The following is a 22,842-nucleotide window of genomic DNA, read 5'->3' on the forward strand; positions in this document are numbered from 1 at the left end:
TCTCAATCCTTAGAGTTGGCTATATTCACCTTTCTCCGGAGTTATCGCCAGACACCCCACACGACCACTGGTGTGGCTCCGGCGCATCTACTCATGGGACGAATAGTCACTGACACCATCCCTCATCACCCTGAGTGGCAACCGGAAACGCCCGAGGACAGCATCATTGATGCCCGGCGCAGGAAAACACATGCTCATGTTAGTCTCCGCCGGAGGGCCGCTGTGCCAAACGTCCGCCGAGGGGATGTTGTACTGCTCAAAAACCGGGTTCAGGGAAGCAAGTTTCGCCTGAGTTTTGAAAAGGAACCTTGGACAGTGGTGTCCGTCAGGGGAACCTGCGTCACTGCCACTCACAGGAGAGAGAGAATAACCCGAAACGTGTCGCATTTTAAGAAGTACTACCCACAGCAGGCCGAAATGCTCCCCAACCAGGGGAAAGACACTTTCAACACAAGGCGGGTGGAAGACGTCAGAACTGGTAGCGAAGAGATGGAACCAGTTATGGAAGACCCGAGAGAACCTGAGACTCCACGGGCATCCCCGCGGAGAGCGTCACCCAGTACAGCGATGAGTCTGGGGCTACCGTCTCAAGAGAGTTCGACTCCTGTTGAGGTGCAAAGTGAAGATACCGGAGACTCACAACGCCGGGGTATGTCCCAGTACAGCCTGAGGAACAATCCTGAGCCCTCCTGTCGTTTAAAGGACTACCTCACGTAAGAATGTTCTATTTTATGTTTGTTAAAGATGTGGCATCTTTTCTGCGAATGGTGAACGCTGGGCGGAGAGCCCGACGAGATGAACGCTGCAATTTTTGTTTAGTTTATTTCTTCATGTTGTTGGGGAGGAATGTAATGTCGTGACTGTGACGCGATACGCCTAGCGCATACGCTTCAAGTCACGTGGTTATAATTAATAAAAGGTGGTCGCGCACGTACGTACGCTACTAGGGCTACAACGGCGGACCTGACACGTAACAAGTCTCCGGGGTCTTTATTGGGTCCATCCCTAGGCCGCTAGTCGCGACTCCCCGGCGGTCCCTTTCCCGCATCGTGACTGCGGGAGCCGGAGGACACAACAATCCCCCCGGGCGCATGCCCAGGTGCGTCCGGTGCCGCAGGAGGCTGAGTGCGCTTTTGAGCACTGCTGTGAGTCTCTGGGCCCGCCTCGGGTCTGGTGCAGGCCGGGTGGACGAAGTCCTATCCCAGCGACTGAGGGACAAATGAGGCAGGTAGTGCGGGCAGGGAACTGCTTGGTAAAATCTGACTCAAAATCACACTTGGTGTCAAGAAATGGACTATAAAAAGAGGAGCCCAAGACCCCCAAAATTGTCAACTCTCAAGCAGCCAGACAGGCTAGGCGACAAGGAAAAACTTTGCAAGACTTCTGCCTGTGGCCAGTGGTGAAAGCTAAGGCCTGCCAGTCTCCCAGCTGAGTGAGGGGACATCACTCAGGGAGAATCCTGCCCCTGGAGCTTGGGACACCAGAGCCTGCCTGCTTTCCAAGTCCAGTGTTCCCTGTGAGGAAGAGGATAGCACAGGAGGGAGTGATGTCCAGTGGAAGATCCTGGCGATTGGATCTCTGAAGCGAGGTGTGAGGTGAACAGCTTTTGCATCACTTGAGTCACCCCGTCTGCCAGGTGTAGCCAACTTGAAGATTACTGCCATGCCAATCAGGCCATAGCCAGTGTGCGGAGTGAAGTCAGTCACCCCGTGTGCCAAGTGGGGCTGCTGTGAAGATTACTGCAGTGCAGATTGGGCCGTAGCCCATGTGCAGAAGGAAGTTGGAGACCCCGTATGCCAGGTGTAGCCGACGTGAAGATTACTGCCATGCCGATCAGGCCATTGCCAGTGTGCAGAGTGACATCGGTGACCCCGTATGTCAAGTGGGGCTGCAGTGATTACTGCAGTGCAGATCGGGCCATAGCCCATGTGCAGAGGGAAGTCGGTGACCCCATGCACCAAATTGGTAGACTAGATGGTCAATGAGTGAATGAAGGACTACAAGAGAGAGGATGGTGTTCCGTTTGAGACTTGGATTCATGGTGTATTGCGTGATTGGAATGAGCGGGTGAGAGAGATGGAGGCCACGTGCTTTCAGTCCCTTAACCAGCTGATGTGACTGAGCGACTCAAGGTAGAGTGCTCTACCCCACTGAGGCAATATGTGTCTCATTTGACAGAGAGGGATCCAGAGAAACTTGCAGTGTTGGCTGACAGATGGTTAGTTAACAGGGTTTACAAAGAGCTGGAGTAGCATGGTTCTAAGCCAAAGGGAGGAAGAAACTCTCTAATGACTGGTTCCAAACCGGAGGGTATGGATCAGGGTAATTCCCATGGGACTCAAGGAGGGCGCAGGAAACATGGGAATGGTGTATCCGGAAAGGAGCATCATGAGGAGGGAGAACAGGGAAGTTCTTCCAAGTCCAAGATGGTGACTTTTACATGTGCCGCCAGGGGGGACGCTTCAAGATGGAGTGTCAGGCGAAGGACCCTGACCCTGCAGCACACGTGACAGTAAGCATGTCACACCTGGGTGAAGGGACTAGATAGGGCCCAGCTGCGCTCAACCTAGTAGCTATGGTGATCTGGGAGAGAGATCCTGATGCTCTGAAGGACATTCATCCTAAAACGATGGGGTGCAGGAAGTTAGTAACAGTGGGAGGAAAGTGCCTGCCCTGAGGGATACTGGAGACTTCTGCACAATGGTAAAGAGGAGGTACCCTAAGTCTCAGGAGATACTCCCTGGGACCAAGGGCACAGGTTTGGTAGCCAGAGGAGGGGGCATAGAGTATTTCTTTGCTAGGGTTGAGATTAAGCTTAGTGGAAAGGCGGCCATGGTTGATGTTGGGACAAGGGAAAGGCAACTTGCTGGATATCTCTTGGGCAATTATTTGATTGTCCCTGGCATGGTGCCAGGATCAGAAGCCTTTATGGCTTGCACCATGTCAGGGGTGTTGACCAGAGCACAGGCTACACATCAGTCTCAGAGTGGGATTGGGATCATTCCTTATTTACAGGGACCAGGACGAGGTAGTTTGCAAGAAAGGGCAGACTCCGGGAGGCAATGGCCGTGGAGGTCATCGCTTCTGCTCATAACTAACGGGAGGATGAGGCCCCCAAAGCAGACCATCAGCTGGAGAGTGGGTCACTTCCAGCGCTGCAGAGTGTGTTAGCTGCTGGAGGACCTCCCTGGGAAGATTTCAGCAAGGCAACGGAAGAGTGCACAATGCTTGTGTGACTTTGTAGGTCAGCAAAGGGGTGGTTGGGAAACACTATGTGATCTGGGAGGATGGCCTACGTTATAGAGAGCTGGTGAATCCTGAGCCAGGAACTAGCAGGAGGCTAGTGGTTCCATTAGTTCACAGAACGTCCCTGTTGTCACTGGCCCATGAAGTGGCCTTAGCAGGACACTTGGGGATTAGAAAATCAAGGATAGAATGAACCCTCCGTTCTACTGGTCAGGAATGCGCAGGGACACAGAGAGGTTTGTTGGAACCGGTTCAATTTGCCAGATGAATGATAAGACGGAAGGTGGACAGAGGCACTGATAATGTCTCTACCACTTGTAGATGTTCCGTTTGAGCGGGTGATAATAGACATCATTGTTCCATCTGGTGCCCACCGCAGTCAGGTAACAAGTAGGGGAGAGAATGTGGCACTATAGCCAGAGCTCCTGACTCCGGAACTGGGGAGCCAGGTTCAAATCTCAGCCTCTGTTCAACATCCTGTGATTCTGGACAAATCACTTAATCTCCCCTTGTCTTAAAAAACAAGCATTGGAAATGCAATAGGTCTCACATTTTTCTAGTTAGCGCCATTTGCTTTGCTAATGGTATTGTTTTTTAGCTATGTGTTATTGAGTGTATTTATGTGCTATGTTGTTAATTGATGTTGTTTGAATTTGTAATTGTTATCTGTGTAGCAGTTTAAAGCATAGCGTTAGGAGGAGAAGAGCAGTGCTTAAGATATGGGAAGGAGAGTGTGGAGGAGAAGAACAGCATGAGGGACAATGAAGTAAAGTGAAGAGGAGAGTACAGAGTAGTAGGAGGCAGAAGAAAGACGGGGAGTGAGGAGAGTGGTATGAGGGAGAAGGAAGAGTGAGGAGAAGAGTAGTGTGCGGTAGAAGGTAGGAAAGTGAGTAGATTAGTATGAGGCATAAGGAAGTAGAAAGGTGTAGAAGAGCAGTGTTAGGGAGATGGTAGGAGAATGAGAAGTTGAAGAGCAGTGTGATGCAGAAGGACAGAGAGTGATGAGAAGAGCAGTGTGAGGCACAAGGATGGAAAGTGAGGCGGAGAAGAGCAGTGTGTGGCAGTAGGATTGCTGCAGAGATCTGCGTACAACCTGCAAATCTTACATCCACAGCTCACAAGTGTCACCCTTCCAAAGACCTTCAAATGATTACCTTCGGGCTAAAGCCACCATTTGTGTGATCACTTACATTAACGAAAAGCTGACCGGTTACCAAAAATACGAATCCCTTTCTCAAATACAGAACAAGTGAACATGCGCGTGAGACCTAGGCGGGCATCCCCATAGGAGCCTTACTAGGACGAGGCGTAGTCTTTCCGCACTTGTGATGCACATTTACCATGCTGAGGGTTTATTGGCAGACCAGAGCAGCTGGTAAGAGGAGTAGAAGTCTTCTGAGATTAGTGGGGTACACCCCCACAGTATCCCCCACAGTATACTTCGGAAGCGTGTTTCTTTCTTTGCCAGTCTACCTGTTTTGCTTATTATTGGGCCAAGTCACCAGTTCAGCCAAGCACAGCACCAGCGCAGCATTAGTGCAGCACCACAGCCTCACCTCAGCACAAGAGAAAGCCCACCTCACCACCAATTCAGCACCAATACAGCACCCCCTCAGCATCAGAATAGCACCAACTCCGCATCACTCAGCACCAGTGTAGCACCACCACCTCAGCATCACTCCGCACCACCAGAGCACCTCCTTAGCATCTGCAGATCACCACCTCCTCCTCAGTGCACCACCACCAGTGCAGCACCAACACAGCATCAGTGCAGCACCACCTCAGCATCAGCACAGGACCACCTGTGCAGCCCCACCAGGGCAGCCCCACCTTAGCAGCAACTCTGCACTAATGCAGCACCACCTCAGCATAAGCTCAGCACCAACTCACCATCACTCAGCATCACCTGGACACCAGCTCTTCTCCACCTGTGCAGCAGCACCACCTCAGCATGACTCAGCACAAACACAGCATCAGCACAGCACCACCTCAGCATCAGCAAACCACCCCACAAGCACCACCACAGAGCCACCTCATCAGTGCACCACCACCAGCGCAGCAACCACCACCAGCACCTCACCAACTCAGCACCACGTCAGGAGCAACTCTGAACCAAGACAGCACCACTTCAGCATTAGTGCAGCACCACCTGAGCACAGCACAGTAACACCAAAGCATCACTAGGCACCACCTCAGTATCACCCAGCACCCCCTCTGCACAAGCACTACACCACATCAGAGCACCTCAGTATTACTCAGCACCACCTCAGCACCAGCTGAGCATTAGCGCACCACCTCCGCATCACCACAGCACCACATGAGCTCAGCACCATCTCAGCATCAGCACAGCACCACCTCCTCCTCATCAGTGCACCACCAGCGCAGCATCACATCAGCAAAAGTGCAGCACCACCTCAGCACCAGTGCACCACCACAAGCACAGCCCCACCTCAGCACCAGCGCAGCCCCCACTCAGAAGTAATTCAGCACCAACACAGCACCACTACAGCATCAGCACAGAATCACCTCAGCACAGCACCAACTCAGCACCAGTGCAGCACCACTACAGCATCAGCACAGAATCACCTCAGCACAGCACCAACTCAGCACCAGTGCAGCACCACCACCTCAGCATGGCTGAGCACCACCTCTGTACCAGCACACATCCATCTCAGCACCACCTCAGTCTGCCCTCGGAATCTGGCATCAGGTTGATTCTCCCCTAGGTCCGTCTGCTGCTTGTATTCAAGTACTATTTCTAACCTTCACCTTTCCGTTGTTCATTCCACCCTCCTCAACAAAAAAAAGCTGTAACAAACCAGCATTAGAACACCAGGAAGAATTTGCCAGCCTTGCAAGGACAAAAAAACTAGAAGACATTTCTTATGCTAATTCTATTTTTAATAGGGTCATTCAGTTCCCTCTTGGGTATATATAAGGTAACAAAATCTCTTTTTTATTATAACTTTTCAACCTGCTGCACAGAAGCCACACTGCTCTACAACATAGCTTAAAGACATTGGCAAAGCCAATAGCTCTGGCTAAATACGTATTAGGTCCGAAAGGCGAGACCTATTGGCTATGCCAATGCTTGTTTATGGAAGGAATGGACTGCATTATCGCATGGTGCTCAACAGGGGGGGCCCACGTGCTAAAAGGAACAAGACACAGGTTAGAGTCTGTGAGACCACCAGACAGAGGGAAACTTCTCTTCCCTTCACTTCCCACCCCCCACATCTCCCTACCCCGCCTCCAGCCCCCCGCCTCTGTTTACCAAGAACCAGAGGGGAGGCTGTATCTCGCTAAGCAGGCAATAAAACAGCACAGCTATTAGGCGAGATCAAATGGTAGTTAGAGGCCCCAGAAACAGCTCAGACTATGGATGTTGGATTAATTATGGTGAGGTAGAGAAATAAAGAAGGGAGGGGCGAGTGCCCCCTAGTGGAAACGGTCAGTTAAAAAACAAACAAACTTCCATTCTGAGTTACACAGTCAGTGATTCATAGGCAGACATAGTAAAGTTATCCGTAGCTGCAGTAAATTGCTACCTCTCCCTAGCTCCTCCATTCGTATGCTGGATATAGCGCCTAACCAGGGGCGCAACACCCATTGGGCTGAAAGGGCTTCAGCCCCCCCCCCGTCAGGATCTGTGGACCGGGCTGAGGCTGCCGGTCTGACTGCCCAGTCCACTTCCAAACATTTCGCTAGCCTTTCTCTCCTCATACAGCCATCCATTATCTGTCAGTCCTCCATAAACCTTTCCCACCACCACTTTGCTTGTTCCCTGCGGTACCTCGACTGATAAAAAATCAGCAATATTGTGTGCTAAGTGTTAGGGCTGGGTGAGAATCCGATCCTCACTGATAAAACACAACACAGCGCAAGTCACGTGAGAGATGTACATCCTGTGGCTTATGCTCGAGCTGCTAGATGAAAACCCTCCAGCAGCTCAGCCGAGCACATCCGCAGCAGCTCAGCCGAGCACATCATCGGCAGCTCAGCCGAGCACTTCATCTGCGGCGGCAGCTTCACCTGCTTCGGTTCCTCTGGATATACACCCTCTGTTGAAGAGGGTGCATATACGGTGCAATGCGTGCAATGCTCTTCTCTCTTATGGGGACACCAGCATGGTACTCTTAGAAGGATGGACGGAAGAATCTACTTTTGAAGCTTCAAAGCAGTCACCTGAAGAAAACTAGGGGGCAGATTTACAAGCCCCTTGCGTCACTTTTGCGTCATTTTTAACATGGGAAAAGTGACGCAAAAGTGGCGCAAGGGGCTTGTAAATAAGCCCCTAGATGTTTCCGCAGCGAGCATTTTGGGCCAGATGTACTATTATTCAATTGGCAAAAAGGGGTAGCAAATTGAGTAGCAACGTTTTGTAAATGGAAGCTCTTGTTTTAAAGCAGCCCATTTCCCTTAAAGGAACTGGAGAATCTTTAATTTAAAAAAAAGTTTTCCGTTTTGAAAAACTTCATTGTGACCAGTCAGTGGTACTACAGAACCACTGCCTGCTCTCCCCGAGGCTTGCCTCCCCACTTGCCGATGGGGAAGTGGTCCTAAGGAGATCCCTTCCACTTTGCAAATAATTTATCATCTCTTTTGGGACATTAGTAACTTTTCCAATGGTTTGAGACTAGAATTGCGGTTGCAAATCATATGAAACATTCCAAGCCAAATTGCTATATGGAAAAAATGCCCCTTTCATGCCACTTTCAATTTGCAATTTGGTATGGGTCACTTAACCCATTTTACGAGTTGCAAAAAGTTTTCCAAATTACAAAATGGATTTTGGATTTTACAAAAAGGGGTTTGCGGTAAATCTGGTGATTTTGCAAATTGCGGAGTTTACAACCCCAGAATCTTTTTGTGCATTTGGCCTTAAATCACAGTTCAATCTGCCTAATGCACATGACATACATATACCTATGTACAGGTATATGTGGCAGTATTGAACCTTGTGCAGGCAAGGACGTGCAGTGTGCAGGGTAAGGTATGAATCCCTGCAGAGGCATCTCATCCTTTCATCCTTCTAAGATTGATAAAATATGCCGTACTTAGATGACTAAGGGCCTGATTTATACCGGATAAGGACCACCTGCTAAAAGAGGCAAATGTCCAGTCCCCAAAAGCGTGAATCCACTACTTTTTTAGGTCTCGGCTAGCGAAGGCTGCGCTTGCACAGTCTCGCTCGCGAGATTTAATGACTTTGAGAAGAGGGGCTTGCACCCGCCCCTCTTCTCTCCTGTTCTCCATTGGCTGGCCTCTTAAATGCTGGCCAGCCACTGGAGAAGAGGTCAGTCACTTCGAATATGCCCCGTCCTTTTCGGATCGGGGGGCGTGTTTTTTGCGAGAAGTCTCAGGGAGGAGACAACAGCAAAACACGCCCCCGAATCCGAAAACGACGCTGCGTTTCTCCGAGGCATTTCTTCTCTGCCTCGGAGAAAGGCGGTGGTGTCCCGGCATCCATCCCAGTTCCTTTCTGGTGGATGATTAAAGGCATATGAGGGTTGTATGATTATCAGTTGTGGGGCATGTAACAGATCATCAGGTTTGCTGTTGCGCCCGTGTGACAAGTAAACAACGCAGGGAATAGAATAGGGATGCAGAGCTTCAGGCGGTGGTGTCCCGGCATCCATCCCAGTTCCTTTCTGGTGGATGATTAAAGGCATATGAGGGTTGTATGATTATCAGTTGTGGGGCATGTAACAGATCATCAGGTTTGCTGTTGCGCCCGTGTGAGTAAACAACGCAGGGAATAGAATAGGGATGCAGAGCTTCGAATCAATGCTATTCCGCTTCCGGCGGTCCTAGAAGACTACATTTCCCAGAACCCTCTTCTCCGGGTGCGTGACGTCTATCGTCAGCTCCGGCGCAGAGGTCTCGCGAGAGCGTCGGGCGTCGGGTCCGGGCCGCTTGTTGTTGGAGCCAAGATGGCGGCGGTGGCGCCGCAGCCCCCCCAGGCCGAGGCGGCCGAGCCTTGGTACGTGGCGATGCTGGGCCTGGCCGAGCACTTCCGCACCTCCAGCCCGCCGAAGGTGAAGTTGTGCGTGCACTGCCTGCAGGCCGTGCTGGGGAGCAAGCCGGGCCCGCGCCAGGAAGCTCGTACACACCTGCAGTTGGGCTCCGTGCTGCACCATCACACCAAGAACAGAGACCTGGCCAGGGGGCACCTGGAGAAGGCGGTAAGAGGAGGGGGAGGGCTGGGAGTGTCGGGAGAGGGCCACATTTCTAGGAGTATCAAGTAGAGTGCCAAGAACTTGGAGGATTTGAGGGGGGAGTAATGCATACCCAGGAGGGGAGGTACATAAACAGGAGTACCTGGGAGAGGACCACAGACTGATGAGAGGAAGCAATGCACACCCAGGAGAGGAGGTACATAAACAGGAGTACCAGGGAGAGGGCCACAGACTGGTGAGAGATCAGAGGAAGTAATGCACACCCAGGAGAGGAGATGCATAAACAAACAGGAGTACCAGGGAGAGGGCCACAGACTGGTCAGAGTTGAGGGGGGGAGTAATGCACACCCAGGTGAGGAGATGCTTAAACAGGAGTACCAGGGAGAGGGCCACTGACTGGTGAGAGCTGAGGGGGGAGTAATGCACACCCAGGAGAGGAGATGCATAAACAGGAGTACCAGGGAGAGGGCCACTGACTGGTGTGAGTGATACATACCCTTGAGAGGAGGTACAAAAACAGGAGTAGTACCGGGGAGAGGGCCACAGACTAGTAAGAGATGAGGTGTAGTCTGAGGTGCTGACCCATTACACCTACAAGTGAGGGCTTGTCCCGAGGCGCAGCCAGGAGAGGAGGGCATAGGGCATGTCACCCGAGGGTAAGTAGACGTCATTCACAATGCTGCACTAAAACAACAACAACAACAGGGAGCTGACCTGCCTTGCAACCTGTATGATACGGAGCTTTTGGCACAGTTAACAACAAGGATGGTTTGAGTTTCCATTGATCCACAAACTCCATTTTACTACTACTCTCTTCTATTAACTAGTTTTTGTAGAACATTCAGTGGGACTACACGCCTGTATTTGTCATGCAACCTTTTATTCTGCACAAGCCTTTCCCGGTTCACCAATTGTGTATAACTGTGGTATGGGCATTATTTTGTATTTTGCTGGAATGTGTATAAAATTAGAATGTGGAATTGCATTTTTTTTCTTGATGAACGTTTAATTTGCATTTGCAAACACTCGAACGAGTTGTGCGTTTGGTACATATTTTCATGCTGATCATCATATTGTAATCGTCAGTTAGCGTACCCCTGTAAAACACTTCCTATTCTTTTGACACACTGTTATAATTATTATCACAGGTATAGCTAGAAGCGCTCTGGAATTATAAAAAAATATATATTTCTCCAAGGGATGGAATGCTTCAGAGATCTACTTTTCCCTGAGAAAAAAAGTTCCACTTGTCCCTCTTGGTGCCTTGGAATAACATGACAAGTTATGGCAGTATACTTATTTCATCAGGGCTCATGTTTTATCCGGGATTGGTTCTAGCAAGGCTGTGTTTTTTGGCGCCTTCTGCAAATCTATATACATGTGCTGCAAGTAATTGGTAGTTCCATGTTTATAATGCAGTGTGACCCACGTAATTACTTTTTAAGGGTATTAACCAAATGCTCTCCAATCTCTTTCCAAATTGGAAAAGGTTGTAAATGTACGTCTACAGAGGCAGTAGTTTAGTTGTTTTCATGATGAGGAAAGGGGGTGTAGGGATAATGAATATGCAGTTGATTGACAGATTTTCACATGAGCACATGTACCTCTGTGTTTTTGCTAATGTGAAAATGGAAATACTAAAGTTACCTAGGAGTAAGGTTTTCCGGCATTATCTGTGAATTTCTGAATGTCATAAACATTTCACAGAATGTTGCTCATAATGCTTTGACGTCAATTCTCCATTACTTGTTTACAATATTTATCTGTGTGTGGGTGCAAATGCAATAGGTCTCGCATTTGAGAGTGATTAAGCTATTGACATTGTAAATAACAATGCAGTTTCTTTAAATGTTTTAAAAACAAAAACATAAAAATAATGTCATGAGCAATGCCAATAGCTCTAACTTTACCAATGCCGAGACCATTGCATTGTAAATGCTTGTTAGGTCTCGGCTGCGAAGGCTGCGCTTGCGCAGTCTCGCTCCGAGATTTAATGAGTTTGAATGACTTTGAGAAGAGGGGCTTGCACCCGCCCCTCTTCTCTCCTGTTCTCCATTGGCTGGCCTCTTAAATGCTGGCCAGCCACTGGAGAAGAGGTCCAGTCACTCCGTTGAAGCCCCGTCCTTTTCGGATCGGGGGGCGTGTTTTTTGCGAGAAGTCTCAGGGAGGAGACAACAGCAAAACACGCCCCCAAATCCGAAAAGGACGTGGCGTTTCTCCGAGGCATTTTCTGCTGTGCCTCGGAGAAAGGCGGTGGTGTCCCGGCGTTGCTCCCTCACCTGATCTCCTCGCCCTGACGGTGCCTCTCCCCGTGCCCTCCTCCGCGAGGGCACGGGGTCACCGGGGTCACCGCTGTCACCGATGTTCACAGTGGAACGCACGCACCTCTTCCCGGCTGTCCTCTGACGCGCAGTGTGACTTTAAACAGTAGAGATCGTTTTAACGAGCCTTGCGCGCGTCGTCTGGGAAGAAACATTGAAATTAAACCCAGACAAGCTCAGGAGGTACGGGGAAATGTCCCCATGTGAGAAATGAAAAGCAAACTGCGTCATGACCATGCCGAAAATAGGTGAGCGTAAACAGCCTTCGACACGCGATGCTCGTTCTGTCTGCCTGTAAGGTTAACCTTATTGCACAAGCCGTTTCCAATCACTCCTTTAGGCATGGGTGCAGAGCACTTATACCCTTAATTAAGAATTAAGCTGTCGACATGCACGGGGTCCCTGCGCGGCTGACTCCAGTGGGTGTTTCTCCAATTAATCATTAGTGGTTCCCCCCGCGCTGGCCCGCCTGCTGAGGGAAGGCGCGCCGGCCTGTTTTCTCGGATCCTAATGGGATATTCATTTTACTGGTACCGCCGAGGCCGCGACGAATAATCCCGTGTGTTGATTCTTTAGCGGTAGGGACGAAAGAAAGTGTTCTCTTGCGTAGCCCGCTGAACATTAGACTCGGAGGCGCTTTACACGGAGAAAAAACACACGATAAATGCCTTGTGTGCGTGTTTCTATACGCTAAACTGTACTGAAAATTGCGCTTCCCCTCATTTTAATGAGTCCTTAACTAACTCCATACCAGTATCCCTTGACGGCTATCCTAGAGGATTTACCTATAGTGAGCCGTCGTTCTCACGAGTCCCGGGATTGTTGCGTGCGTCGGATGTGAGGCAGATCTTCTCTCATCCACGGCGGGTTCTGGTCACGAGACGGCAACAATTAAAGTTACTGGAGGTGAGCAGAAAGGGGAGGTTAAAATAAGAACATTAAAATGGATGAGGGCTGCAAAAAGCTCTAGTCGGGGACCAGGTGGTGGGTAGTCGGCAGCTGAATGGGTAATAGCAGTTGTTGCCGGCTGACTGGGTCAGGTAGTAGTCTAGGTCAAGGCGTAGGTTGACTGGTGGAGAAGGGAAATGGAGCTGTTTATGCTTTTCTTTTTAAAACATTTAAAGAAACGGCATTGTTATTTACAATGTCAATAGCTTAATCACCCTCAAAAGCGAGACCTATTGCATTTGCACCCACACACAGAGCCACCTACACACACACTGTTTAAGCTATTGACATTGTAAATAACAATGCCGTTTATTTACATGTTTTAAAAACAAAAACATAAACAAAAATAATGTCATGAGCAATGCCAATAGCTCTAACTTTACCAATGCCGAGACCATTGCATTGTAAATGCTTGTTTTTAAAGATGGGGGAAGCACCAGCGGAAATCTTTGACTAAGAGCCCATCCTCCAGTCAGTCAATGTATGTCAAACTTAAAGTGGTTGTTTCTTCACATTCTTTTCCAGGTTGGACCATGAGGGAGAGTCTGGGGCTGCCTCACATCGCCTCTCTGGCTTAGGGATGCTCTCCAGAGATAACAGGGAATGGTCCGGCACCGCCTTCCCTGCCGTGCAGTGTAGAAAACCCCAAGGAGTGATTGAACCCCCATTGAGTTTCATGTTTGTTACTCTTGCTACCTAGTTCTGCCTAGATCACTTGGGGTGTTTGAGGAGTAATTGGCTTACAACAGACTCCCTGATTTACTAAAAGAGGTAATGGTTGCAGTAACCCCTAAACCTGATAAGATTTCATGTCATATCAACCTTTATCGATGGTCATCATATGGGCCGTGCACATAAGACGGGAGGAAGCCTCGCTGTCACCCAGGTTGTACACAATAGGAAAGCAAGTAACACTCAACTCCATTCAGCTTGACATGTCATTTCCCACTCTGAAACTCAGACCACCACCTTCCATCTCATCGACAGGCTTCTTGCGCAGAAAAGGACTTCATTGAATTTTCAGGTCTCCGCACCACCTCTTTTATCCATCATGCCCTCAACATCCCCTTGAGTGACTTCAACTTCCCAGACACTGCAAGCTCAAAACAAAGCAAGAAGCACCATTTTCAACCAGATCAATACACTTGGTGTGGTACAGCATGTCATACAACCAATGCATTCAAAAGGCCACATCCAATACCACACATACCATTGGATTACACTGAACACTATGTCACCCCTATTTCCATGCTCAGTGTGCTACCAAGAAACCAAGGCCAACATAAAAGAGAAGACCAAACCTTCATATCCTTCAGAGACTTCTCCATGGACAATCTAATGCTTGAACCCATTTGTCACTCCATTAACCCCACGTTCAACACCAAAAACCTTTTCAAACAACTTCAACAATTTTTTTGAACATTCACACCTCAATTACAACACGCAAGAGCTATCCAAATCCTTTGGCTCACTGTCTTCTAATTACCCTGGTGACAACAAACAGTCTAGCTGCAGACAGGAATGAAGATAGAAGATAAACAGAATTTGTGGTGATGCGTGTGCAGGATATATATGTAGAGTCGAATGTAAGTAAAGTTCTTGTTTAGGGTTGTAATTCGTTGCCCTTCTGGGCCAGGCTTCTTTTACCAATGATTGGCAGAATTACATTCATTAAAATGACAGTCCTTCCAAGATGCCTTTATTTGTTTCACAAGACTTTATACCGGTTGCCGGGACAAGTTTTAGGGAGCTAGGTACATTATTGGCATGAGTTGGGCAGCCTTTGGAACCTGGCTTCTGCAGTCAACTCTCAAAATCCCAGTGCAGGAAAATGGTCTTTGTACATTGATGCGCTGATCAAGTCTACGGAGGAAATCAGAGAAGTACTAGACCAGGGCGGAGCGTCAATTCTGATCATGTTGGACCTCTCGGCGGCCTTCGACACGGTCCACCATGAGGTGTTGTTGGACCGTTTAAGCGGAAAGGGGGTCACAGGCAAGGCCCTTGCCCTCTTAAGATCCTTTCTTTTAAATCGAACTCAAAAAGTAGACATGGGTGCTGATTGCTCAAAGCCAATTGACCTCTTATGCCGATGACACTAAAATAGTGTTATCCATTCAAAAAGGCAAAGAGGCTGAGGCCGGTCAGGACTGCTACAACTGTATGCAGTCCATTGCCGGCTGGATGTCAGTAAATTGTCTCAAGCTGAACGCAGGAAAGACTGAGGTGATTATTTTTTTTTTTATTTTTTTTTTGTAAAGCCCTTTATTACATTATTTCACAATACACAGCATCCAGCCTACAACCCCTCGGGCCGGCCGCGCAGTATGTAACACGTGCATTGCTTCGTATAGAACACAGCCCAATGCCGTCAACCCGGGGGTACGGCGGCGCGATAAAGTGCGGATGTCTCACAGTTTCAGCGAGGATAGTGAAGGACTCATTTTCTATTTTTTTACTATAAACCAGAACATGTTGCGAGGATAGCGCCAGTGAGCCCCACAACCGAACACCCCCCACCCCCCCAACCTACCTAATCAAAGGTCACATTGTTGAGCACAGTGAGTCCTCCCACATACCAGGGGATGCAGCTATAGCGCCCCCCCTGCAGCACCCAGGGCCACAGGGTCGCCGGGCTCGTCACACCTCTCCTGAGCTGTATTGCGTGGTGGACGGAGGTTCGCAAATGCCTCCCCTGAAATCGTTCCAACGGGACCACACTTCCACCCACTTCCGGGGGCACCCCCTCGCTACATACACAGTTTTTTCCTGTATCATACACCAGTCCATGTCGCTGTGCCAGTCTGTCAGTTTTGGTGGACCAGGGCTTCCCCAGAGTCTGGCAATGTTCCTCTTTGCTACCATTTGTCCGAGCGTCACCCAAAGCCACCCTTTCGGAGGCAGGTCCGTTGGCTCCCATATATTGAGGAGACACCTCTTGGCCTCTGGGCGAATCTCCACCTCCCACACCTCCTGCATACAGTGCACCACCCTTCGCCAGTACCGTTGAATTTTGGGGCAATCCCATAATATATAGAAGAAGGTACCCGTGCCACCACAACCCCTCCTGCAGACCGTGTCTGCCCTCCCTATTAAATGTAACCTAGTACAAGATATATATGTTCTATGTTGTATCTTCAGTTGGATGAGCTGCAGTCGGGCTGATATCGCGACCTCACGCGGGGAAGCCAAAGCATAAAGCCATTCCTCGTCGTCTATCTCCAGCCCCTCAGCCACCCATTTCTCTCTAAGGGGTAAGAGCATGTCCGGGGGGTTATTAATTAGTTTTTTGTATGTAAGTGAGATGGCGTGTTCTGTAATGTGCCCGTCCAGCAATCTATCTTCAAGCGGGGAGGTTTGTGGTAGTCTGGTCTCAGGTGGGGTATTAGCCTGCAAGGAGTGTCGCACCTGTAGGTATCTAAAGTATTCGGCTTGCGCCAGCTCATATGTGTCACGTAGGTGGGCGAACGTGTGGATCCCTGTGGGGCCCCAGATATCCTTGATTTGGGAGATTCCGATCAAGTCCCAGTTGCGGAAGCCCTTGGTACGTCCCAGATTACCTAGTTTTTCGGAGGCCCAGAGTGGCGTGGCCATTGTAAGAACTCCGGACCACCCGAGCTTCTTCTGCGCAATATGCCATAACTGCACCGAGTTTAGTGTAGGTCCAGTAAGTTGACGCGCACCTCGTGTGGAATAGAGCGCTATCTCGTAGTTCCCCCCGGGAAGCAGCCACCTATCCATACCATAGGCGGGGTCACTCCCGTCGCCATACGTCCCTTGGCTGATCGCTGAGAGGTGGGCTGCCCAGTAATATTTGCGAATGTCTGGGAGTGCAATACCGCCATCATACCACCCCAGCGTGAGCTTAGTCAGGGCGATTCGGGGCGACCCGGCCCAGAGGAGGTCGCGCAGTGCCGCCTCAATCGCTACGAAGTAGGTGTTAGGGACTAAGTCTGGATAATTTTGTAGCGCATAGAGGAACCGCGGTAGCGCTACCATCTTAAATAGGGCTGCTCGGCCCAATAGAGACAGCGGTAAGTGCTGCCAGGATTTAGCCTCCCGTTGGAGCCGACTGAGCGGCGGTTTGAGGTTCTGATCATAGAGTAGGGCTTTGTTGGTGGTGATGTATACTCCCAGATACTTGAACCCGTCCTCTGCCACCGTGATAGGGCACGTGTCCGGGAGCCTCGGAGGATCACCACGGAGTACGTAGAGATAGGATTTATTCCAGTTGATTCGGAAGCCGGAGTTACGACCGAAACTGGCAAGTATGTCAAGCAACACAATTATCGACCTGCGCAGCTTGCAGAGGTACAGGAGGATGTCATCGGCGTAGAGGGATATTCTGTCCTCCCAACCGTCCGCCCAGACTATACCCCTCAGACGTCCTGCCGTATCCAGGCCGCAAGCGGTTCAAGGGAAAGGGCGAATAGAAGGGGAGAGAGGGGGCATCCCTGTCTAGTCCCTCTCTCGAGTGCGAAAACCTCAGACACCACATTGTTCACCAGCACCTGCGCCAGGGGTTCGGCGTATAATAGACGCACCCAAGCTATAAAATGGGGCCCAAAGCCCAGTTTACGCAAGACTGCGAACATATATGGCCATTCTAAGGTGTCGAAGGCCATGGCGGCGTCCAGTGAGACCACCACCGCATCCTCCTGTAGTCGGTGGCGCTGCCCCAAGACGCCGTGTAGCCGTCTAATGTTAAGGGCCGTATTGCGATGGGGCATAAACCCTGATTGGTCCGGGTGGACCAGCGAGGGAAGAACCAATTTGAGTCTATTGGCAAGCGTCTTGGAAAGTATTTTGGGCTCAGCATTGAGAAGCGAGATTGGTCTATATGACGCACATGAGTCTTTGGGTTTCCCCTCTTTCGGTATCGCCACTATGGTCGCTATGCGCTGATCACGAGGCAGCACCCCTATCTCCCTGCTTCTGTCGAACATTAGTTTCAGATACTTACTGGTGACGTCAGGTGTCAGCTTATAAATCTCTATGGGGAGGCCATTGGGCCCTAGGGCCTTACCAGGGCGGAGGTCTCCTATTGCACGCTGCAGTTCTTCCTCGGTAAGCGGGCTATCCATGGCCTCCCGATCTACATCTGTTAGGGAAGGCAGTCGAATATCGGTTAGGAGGACTATAGAGTCTTCCTCCGAGCGGTCCGACTCCCGCCTGTAGACCTGTCAGTAATGCCTTGCAAACTGTTCCACTATTTCCCGGGGCTCTGTAATCACGTGCCCCGACTCGGTGCGAAGTTCCGGGACCCCCTTCCTAGCCTGCTGTTTTTTCTCGAGTCAGGCTATAAGTTTCCCGGCCTTATCGCCCTGATCGTAGAGTCTACCCATCTTATGCCGAGCTAAAGTCTGAGCCTCTTGGGTAACCAGCGCCCTGTACTCCGCCGCCTTTAACTGATACTTGTGTCTGACGCCCCTGGTCCCAATTTCCGATGCCTCTCTCTCTAGGTCCTCCAGGTCTGCCTCAAGCGCCGTGACCTGTCCGCGCAGCTCCCGCCGTCTGAGCGAAATGACTGAGAGCGCCTCCCCCCTTATCACGGGTTTAAATGCCTCCCACAAGGGGACGGGGGAGTCTACTGAGCCTACATTGTTGTCGAAGTAGTGTGTAATTGAGTCGGAGATTGAGGTGATTATTTTTGATAATCCCTCAAATCTTTGGTCATCCAATTGGTGGCCACAATCTTTGAGCTCACCCCCAGTTCCTAGTGGGAAGGCATCAAATCTGGGAGTAATGATAGACTCCAGACTGTCCTTTGCTGATCAGATAAGTAAGGTGGTATCATCCTGTTTTTATATACTCAGGATCATGTGAAAAATTAAGCGCTTCCTCTCGGATGACAGCTTTAGGACAGTAGTAACAGCACTTGTTATGTCTCGTTTAGATTATTGTAATGCCTTATACCTCAACATTCATAAAAGGCAGCTTAATCGACTGCAGACGGTACAAAATGCTGCTGCCAGACTCCTTCTGGGTATTCCCAAGTTTGTCTCCATAAGAAAGGGACTTCGGAACCTTCATTGGTTACCAATGAGACAGCGGATAGAATTCAAGACTCTCTGCCTGGTCTTCAAAACCCTGGAGGGATGTGGGCCGGCATTTATGAGGAAATACCTTCAATGGTATACCCCTCCTAGGGTCCTTCGCTCAACCAAAGCAATGTTGGTAAAAGTCCCACGCGTTCAAACAGGGGCAGAAGCTTTTTCTGCTGTGCTGCAAAGCTCTGGAACGGCCTCCCTCTGCAGCTTAGAGCAGCATCTGGGCTCCTGGAATTTAGGAGGGGCCTTAAAACCTGGCTTTTTTCCTAACAGAACTTAACTGATTTACGTATTTCATCCTTCTCAACCAGTAGGCAACGTTTCTCAGCGCCAGGACACCTAACGGTAACAGTGCGCTTTACAAGCCCTATTAACATAACATAACATTATTCATCTGGCTCACTAACAGATTCCTGTCCCATTCAAATGTGCAAGGGCATCCTATCCTCAATGACTGTTGCCACCTCAACAAGGGCTCTCATCAGCAACTCTATTACTTCAGAAAGAGAGACCTGCAGAGAGAAAGACCTAGAGAGAAATTGTAAGACCAATAAGAGAGACCCAGAGAGACTGTGGGCCTCATTATGATGTCGGTGGGACCACCACAGACAGGACTTCGGTGGCAGTTTCACCGACAGACAGCCCTTCGGTCCGACCGCTGCATTACATTGCTGGCGTATGGACCCTTGTCATTCGGGGGACTGATATAGGGAAAAATAGGATACATTTTGTGCAAACACACACAGAGTTAAGGCCTGCAACTTCTATGCAGAAGTTTCAAGTTAGAAGCAGCTTTAGGCCTCATTAGAAATACAGGCCCAGGCCTCTGCACGAGAAATAGGTCAGAAAAATGCATGTTACAAAGGACATTGAGTTTAGCTGAACTTAGCAGGTCACACTGACACTGATTTTCTGACACTGAAGTGTTAGAAAATAACCTGGCAGGTCAGGAAATGGCCTGCTGTCACAAAGATAAGCTACTGCATGAAGCGTAGATCGCATCTTCTTCCAGACTCTGGAAACCAGTAGTGTTTTAAATGTTGGAACTACAAAAACGACAAACCACAAGTCCATCTGCCAGAGAGACTGAGCTGGAAGGTGTCAATCATGTCTTTTGCAATCGTGTTACTAATGCATGCACACATAGATTAAGCACGCACACAGGATGGACTGGCCCAGGTGCAAGTTTTGCCCCTGCTCATAAGTCACTTAGGTTGATCACCACATGTCACACTTACACGATGCTAGGCATGATGGATGAAACCACCAGGTCAGAGGTCAGATAAGCGTGGCCAAGAAGCGCTAGGCAAAAATATAATCACTTGCTTCACAGGAAAACAGATGTGTGTAAAAAGTTGTTAATAACGTTTTAAGTCTGACAACAGGAAAACCACCGAGGAGGTTTCCGCCAATATGAGATGCGAGGGCCATGTGGCCCATATCTATATGTGCTTTGTTTTCAGGAAATTGTTGTTTCTCCTGATTTTAATCTACTCATTTGTGACGTACATCCTATGCTTGTAACTTTTTTTCTCTTGTGGTTTGGAGGAATAAATACAGCTGATTCTAAGCTGGGGCAGAGGCATCCAGTCGTATCTCCCTTGAGGTGAACTGATCTCTCCTGTAGTGACTGATCCTCACTACAGTATTGTAATAAACCCATATTCTATTGTTAACTTGTCATTCTTGGTGTTTCTTTAATAGATATATTTTCCTCTAACATTTTGGCGGAGTTCCAGCCAGGAGTTCCACTTCTTCTCACCTGGTGTCATGTCCTGAAATTCCTCCTGTCCTCTTGAAATGATTTGGGCAACTAAAAGAAGGTAAGAAGACGCTTGTTGTAAGGTCTTTCACATTTCTCTGGGACGGTAGGAATTGGGAGTTGGCATTTTTAAAAGTTGAGAACAGTGCGAATTTCGTTCCTTTTTTTTAATAATCATGTTTATTGGTACAAATAACAGAAAAAACAATGGCAGCACATTCAGACGCGGCAAAAAGGTGAGTTACATTTGAGAGAGAGACAATTGAGACTCGCACAATACTGTGGAAATGATTAAGGCACCTGCAGGCGACCATTCTTACACAGGACCTGGCCGTGCCCCTCAGGGTACCAAATTGAACCACTTGCCCCATATTTTACCAAATAGCTCGGGACGACCCCGGGCCTCGAAGAGGGGCTCCTCCTGTGACCCGCACCAATCCACCCCGTCTCCATTTCCGCATAGTAGGTGGCGTAGGCTGAGACCAGAGCGCCACTATGTCGCGTTTCGCCACCGCCACAGCCGTTCCGAGGATGCGCTTATCAGCCCGGGAACCGCCGAGGCCGTCGAACACTCCCAGGAGCAGGTGTACCGGGTTGTGGGGAACCTCCCAACCCAAGGCCTGCGTGAGCTCCAGCTCCAGCTCCACCCCCACTCAGAAGGGTGCAAGAGCGGGGCATTGCCATGTCATGTGGTCGAAGTCTGCTGGGGCGTGGTTACAGCACGCGCAGGACGGGGACGGTCGCATACGGGTGCTGTAGAGGCGTGCAGGGGTGAGGTATGCCGCATGGAGGTAGTAAAGTTGGACTAGGCGCAGCTTGGAGGAGGTCGTCAGAGTTTTGGGGGCCATAAGGGCATCCCTCCAACCCGCGTCCTCCATGGGACCCAACCACCCCTCCCAGCGGGCTCGCAACAGGGCCAGGGACGCAGGGCCGTTGTTCACCAGGGAGCGGTAAATGCACGACACCCCCCCTCTGCCCAGGTTCCCCATCATCACTTGGGCTTCCATAGGGCTGAATTCGGGGAGGGATGTGGGAGATGGAATATGTGTTCGGAGGGCATGCCGTAACTGTAAGTACTTGTAAAATTGGGAGGAGTGGAGGGAATGACGCTGCTGTAAGTCCGCAAAGGATCGAATGTGGTCCCCTACCCATACGTCCCCCAACAACAAAATCACGATGAGTGTCACGTCCGCCGTCGTTCCTGTAGATTCGAGTGATGCACAAGGGTTTCACCTCCCGACGTCCCCTGCTCTGTTTGCAGAACCACAGAGTACCAGAGCAATCAGGCGAGGGAAAAGGAATAGGAGGGGTTCAGCGGGGATTTGGGAGTTCTGGAATGAGAGAACAAAGAATACAGTCCACAATAACAACCTACTCTCATTTAGGTCTCACTAATTGCACTTTATGTATGTGTCACCTCAGACATACTGCTGCACCTACAGCTTAAAACACAAAATGAGAGGACACACCCCCTCCAACTCCAAACTGGATATATCATTCTCTTCCCCCTCTACTTTCCCCTGTTTGCTTTTCCCATTTTGATACGATCCCACTGAGCGTGTTATTCAATCATGCTCTATTGTCCGCCTTCCCTGAAAGACTCCAGCATTAGTCTCATGCAGAGATTCAGGGTTTCCGTTTCCATAAACATAGAGAGCGAAGGGAAATTAATTGTCTCGTAAGCCCTGATTCAGAAAACTCCTTCTCCCAGGCACAATGTGAGCATAGGTAAAAGAAATGTCTTGCTAGTTCTTCTGCCTAACGCTCGTTCTCTCATGCACAACGAAGGTGAAGGTAAATCAAATGTCCCGCAAGCCCCAAAGCCTATCGCTCTTACTTCTGAGCAAGTGAACAGTCCCTCTCTCTCTCTCGGGTTTCTGGGGTACCTGTGTCCGAGAGTTCCACGGAGGTGCGTCCTCGTAGTCCGGTGAGCAAACTTTCCTTCCGAACCTCTCGGTAATCCTGTGGTCTTGGAACGCGGCGACGCTTACGTCAGCGTCCCGCGGGATGACGGAACCAAACTGTCATGAGCCAAATATCTCTCGGCTGTTTTCTTCTCACGGCGAAGCTCCAGTTCCCATCAAACGCCGCAGACGCTAATACCCGCGTCTTCCTCGCTCGGTGATGGGCGTCGGAACCAACGTGATCCACAATCCAGTATTACGCACCTAGATTGGCTCCTGATTCACGTATTTACCCTGCTTTGGCCCCGCCTTCGTACAGCCAGGGATTCTGGTTGTTGTAGTCCTCCTCCGACTGTACATGCGGTAGGCGCCCTTGATCAGCGCCTGACAGTATGCCCCCCGTCCGTGCGCCTCCTAGGACCAGGCTTGGCC

Source organism: Triturus cristatus, chromosome 8 (assembly GCF_964204655.1).
Source record: "Triturus cristatus chromosome 8, aTriCri1.1, whole genome shotgun sequence".
Taxonomy (NCBI): Eukaryota; Metazoa; Chordata; class Amphibia; order Caudata; family Salamandridae; genus Triturus; species Triturus cristatus.